The sequence below is a fragment of the Seriola lalandi genome, unplaced genomic scaffold (assembly GCF_002814215.2).
Source record: "Seriola lalandi dorsalis isolate HSWRI2012SDOR001 ecotype SW California unplaced genomic scaffold, Sedor1 jcf7180002054237, whole genome shotgun sequence".
In the NCBI taxonomy this organism is placed as follows: domain Eukaryota; kingdom Metazoa; phylum Chordata; class Actinopteri; order Carangiformes; family Carangidae; genus Seriola; species Seriola lalandi.
In genome coordinates this window covers 81,659-87,332 of record NW_019524790.1, presented here as the reverse complement: position 1 = coordinate 87,332, position 5,674 = coordinate 81,659, and positions in this window count along the sequence as shown.

Here is a 5,674-nt window from a genome sequence, read left to right as displayed (position 1 = left end):
ATAGTGTGCACAGTTATAGCTTAATATGGAAAATGCAACCTTGTAATTTAACTCTAGTACACATCCCTGTGTTTATGTAGTTGAATCCATATTGCTGATTAGACTTATTATTAACTGAACAATGTTAGTGTCAGTCCTGTAGACGCATATAATATGGATACTTGTTTGTGAACTTTGTCAATGTACACTGTAGTCAAAGATCTTCAAGAAGGAATTTAATTGAGCTAGATGGATTGAGGGTTGTTGGTGTTGTCTTTTGTATTTTAAAGCAGAATAGCAGCTTTTTCGCTTAATTGTATAAATAGTTAGCTTTTGAAAAAATCACATGCTGTCAAATTTTTTTCCTCTGCCAATGAGTCTGACATGTTTCTTCTGCCATCTTAAATACCAGAAGACCTTGTACTGGACCATTCACACACTGGCTGAGAAAAAAATGTATAATAAACACATACATGCAATTTATGTCTCCCAGACTCACATACTTTCATTATTATTATTATTATTATTATTATTATTATTATTAATATTATTATTATTATTAGGGTTAGGGTTTTAAGATGTATTTGTTTGATAAAAACTATAAGCATCTCATTCCACAGCTTCTTCTAACAATATGTTTTTGGTCTTTTCTGAATCATAGAAATTGTGAGGGAATTTTCTCTTGTCCGCCTAATGAATGACTGACTCAGGTCAGTGTGAGGCCCTAGGTTGCTGTGCCACAGCTACTGCATTAAATCTTACAGGCCTTGAGACGCTCAGGCGGCTCCTCCAGATGCAACTCTGTGGTTTGCTGCTGATACTGCTGGTGCCACGATTGATAACAGAAGACCTTGGATATAGTCAGTAGCAAGTGGATGGGTGTTTTAAGAATCGGCACCTGAACGCATATAGTCATGTTTCCTTGTTTATGGTTAATAAACCAATAGTGTATTTATACATCCCTTTTCTCACACTCTTTTAGATATTTGACCAATTATGCAGTGTAAGCTATCTATAGTAATCTCTCTAAGTGTATAAAGACTATCCTCAGGGGTTCCTGCTTCAGAATTGAGGTGACATCATGCACAAGAGACAGTATTGATGATTCCTCTTTTCTCCTTGGCCAAGCTTCATAAAATATCCTCAGACATAAGAGACCCTTTTTGTGACGCCAGATTGTTCTTATCATTGGTGGTGAAGAAAGAGCGCTGGAGTCCAGGATATCTTATGTCTGAGGATGTTTATTGAAGCTTGGCTCTCGCTTGTGTGCTCCAATCAAAAGGCAAGCAGCAGCATTTTTTTTTTCAACTTTATGTTTATTGAGCAACATTTTCATATGTTACACAATCTCTTTTTCCCTCTTATATTTTGCTTTTAAAAAAAGAAAAGGAAACAATAGCAGGAGTGAATAAAAACAACAAGATCTAAAATAAGCCATTATTTTCTTCAAACAGCCAGTTTGTGTTTAGAATCTGTTTGGTTACCCAATAAAAAACAAACAAAAAACATCCCCGACAGCACAGCCCTGTCTGACACCTCTGCACACTCTAAAAGAAGCACACAGACTGCCGTTAAACTTCAGCACACTCTCAACCTCGCTTTACTGCACCTTGATCTTAGCTGTGAAATCAGTGCTGAACCCAAACTTCTCCATTATTTTCCAAAGGAAGTTGTGCTCAATGCGGTCAAAAGCCTTTTCCTGATCCAGGGAAATCAGACCAGTATCTAAACCCAATGAACCAGACACATCCAAAACATCCCAAATTAGGTGGACATTGTCCACCATTGACCTGCCGGGCACACAGTAGGTCTGTTCCCAGTGGACAACCTGCTCCATAGCTCTCCCGAGCCTGGAGGCCAAGACTTTGGACAGAAGTTTGTAATCCACACAGAGCAGTGACACAAGGCGCCAGTTTTGGATGTCCTGCAGGCTCCCCTACTTTAGCAGTAGGGTGAGGACTGCCCTCCTGCAGGACACCGGCATGGAACCAGAGGCCAGACACTCATTAAAAACATCGAGGACATTTTGTGCCAAGATGTCTCAGAAGGCCTTATAAAACTCTGTTGTGAGGCCATTGATGCCAGGAGTCCTCTGCCCCTGCATGCCCTGCAGGGCAGCCTGTAGCTTCTGCATTTGGAGGGGGACCTTGAGATGTGAGTTTGTCTCTTGAGACCTGAGGTAGTTCCTAGGGCTGAACGATTTTGGAAAATAATCTAAATGTGATATATATATATTTTTTTAAACAACATTGCAATTGCAATTTAATATGCGATTTTTTTTTTAAGTTCCTCTTATCTTCTGTATTATTCAACAAACACAAGGAATAAATCATTCTATATTATGACTAACAATATATTAGATTGATTAAACATGAACTGTTTCCTGTAGGCCAGGCTTATATGTCATGATGAAATTATATGATGCATGAATTGACATGAATGACATAGTTTTATTTAACTATTTCAGTCACAGTAGTTTATTGACTGATTTGTTTAACTTACAGCCTTGTAAGCATGTACAATTGTCTGTTGTTATGCAGACATGGTTCTCTCCATGGAGATCTCAGTTGGTAAGCCCCTGTCATTAGCCGGCTGCAATGTTTAACAGGTTGGCTAAAGCCATTTTTTTTTTACTTTAAGGCTTTCAATATAGCCTCGATTTTATGTGGACTCACTTAAATGTTCTAGTTCCATTATATTGGTCTCTAGATCCTACATAGATCTGGTGACGTCTCGGGTGACATTGATGGTGTGCTGCTGACACAGGAGTCTTACTATGGTCCCATCACTGCCTAAGACTGCTAAAATCATCCTTTCTCTGTCTAAAAACCCCAGAAATAAATAAAGACCTCCCTGAAAGTCTTATCAAATATAAAAATAGAATTAAAATGCCAATATGCGCTTTTTGGCCTAAAATTTTCGAATAAAAACTCTACATAAAAGCAGGGAATGATCAGTAAAACCAGCAGATAAAATATTAAAATTTTTAACAATGTTAAAATGATGCTTGAGAACAATAAATCCGGTCAAGTCGGGCTGAGGAGACCCTACCCTCTCTGAAGTGGAACCAGGTATTCTGTCTAGAGTCTGGGTGCATCCTCCTCCACACATCCACCAGGCCATGAGAGTGGACCAGCTGCTTTAAGGCGTGCTGAGAGGCAGGATGAGGCTCTGCATGATTGCGACCTAAAGTCGTATCTTCAATGCAGTTAAAATCCCCACCCAAGAATAAAAAATCCTCTGAGGCAAAGCCATTTAAAACATCATTAACTTTAAGTAAAAACTGCTTCCTCTCTGCACCGGTTGTTGGAGCATAAACATTAATAGAAACAGCTTTAAAATGGTCAACCTGAGCTCTGATTAAAAGCAACCTCCCCTCAACAAAGTGTTGGACCTCCAGTGAGTTGGGTTTAAAAGCCATGGAGAAGAGGAAGCCCACTCCTCCACTCAAAAGTGTTGTGGCTTCCCCTTCCACAAGACGCCGGTAAGGGGAAAGATCAAAGAAAAAAACACCAAAAAGCACTGTATCTAAACCAATGTGAACTGTGATTAATAAACTATGTGGAATTACAGCCCATTTAAAGATAAAAAATCAAAAAGAAAGACCAAACAAGCAGATGCTGTGTTCACTCACTCACACAGTGGATATTTGTGCAAAATTTGAAGGGATTCCCTTGAGGATTTCTCAAAATATTGCATTCAAAAGGCCAAAACTGCAGTTTTTGAGCCTTTGACCTTTAGCCACCGTTATTGAGGCGTTATTGAGATACCGTTATTGAGGCGTTATTGAGATACCGTTTCCACAAGAATTGGATGGACGGACTGACAACCCGAAGACAATATGCCTCCGGCTCTGGCTGTCGCCTGGTGGACACATGAAAACTGTTGAATGGTGGAGACATAAAAACCGTAGAATCTGAAAGCAATCCCGAAAACTGGCAAAACTAAGGAAACACATGAGGGGACTGAACTGGAACAAACTGTGACAAAACAGACAAACTGAGGTTAAGGGTAAGGGTAATTGAACACAGGTAAAACACATTAGGGCAGGGCAGGCAATCACTAAGCAGGAACAGGAAGTAAATGAAGCACACAACACAAAGGGGAAGTGATATCAAAATAAAACGGGAAATAAACCCAAAGTCCAAACCAAGAGTCTTAACTATGAAGTATTGTAATATCAAGGCAGTGGGTAGGTCCTTCGTAATTTCCTGAGTGCCCATTGGCTAGTGTCACACAGAAGAAAACACATCCACCACTTCTGAACAGTGACAGGCAGATGGCGTCACATCAAGAAAATGCCATGGTCCAACGACCACAGAGGGTTAACCTCTCCTGTGTCTAAAGCTGAGCGCTTGCATCCACAGTATCATTCTTTTGGTAACTACCCAAAACATGGACTCCTTAGGGCAGCAGCTCACTTCCACGGAGCAGTCCGCCATTTTCTAACCAGACTGGCTCTGATCTTTTTCATAAAAATCATAGTCAGTGACAAGAGAGATTCTTGGCAGAGCTCATTACCCACTAAAAGAGGATATGGACACAGCTCCATCTCGACGTATACACGGCTTGAACTGATTGTTTTTGCACTTTTCTTCCCTTTCAAACACTCTGAGAACACAAACAAGCAGGCTGCTAAAAAGATCGCATAGAGAAAGAAACACAAATGGACAGACTTTGATGCAGGGGAATTTTAAAAGTACTGTACATAGGACTGCTTATGTACATGGCCATAATAAAACTTGACAGCATTGCAGATTAATGGAGGTAGAATCACTTCCTTTCTTTGCCACAGACTGTGTCACAGGACAGGTACAGAACAATGTCCTGTTGCATTAATCTCAGCAATCCTGATGAGGATCTAGAAAATGACTGAATGAAGGGCACAATCCAAACCACCACAAACTCTTCAGAGTAAAGCCTCTCATGGACACCGTCAAGAATGCAAGCTAGTTATTTTATCACCCCTACAGAGACCTGGCCATGAATGAGAGAATGGCTGCCTCCAAGGCTCAAGCAGGGATGATCCAGTACATGAAGGCAAAATCCATAAAATGGGGGTTCAAGCTGTATGTGTTGGCTGATTCAAGGAATGGCTACACAGTGGACTTATCAGTTTACACATGAAAAAGTGACATCTCGTCCTGACATGGCCTGTCCTATGATGTTGTTCCATATCTACATAGACAATTTTTATTCTAGCCCAGAGTGCTTCAGGGCTCTCCATTACCACAGGTTTGCTGCCTGTGGAACCTACAGGGAGAACAACAAGGACTGCCCTCAGACAGATGTGAATGCCCACATCAAAAAGTCTGGAAGAGGCTCCATAAGATGGATCTGGGATGGCCATAGGGATGCCACTCATTTTTTTAATATGCATAGCGGCCAACAAGTACCTGATGTCTGGGACAATGGACGACGGTCTCAGTCGAACATCTGGCTCAATATTCAGTTGAATGTTGCCCATTCAGTTGCCCAGGCACCTGCGGGTCATCTTCCTGTGCCTATTGCTGGCGTCATTGTAGCAGGCCCAAGCACGAGACCCACCACAGGTCGCAGGAGGTGTGAACACTGCAAAAGAAAAGGCCAGCCTTTTACCTGCAGCTGGACAGAAACTGTTTTGCAGAATGGCTGAATGGAGATTCGAAATCAGGAAAACATGTACATTATATAAATATTGTAAATAGTGTTTCTT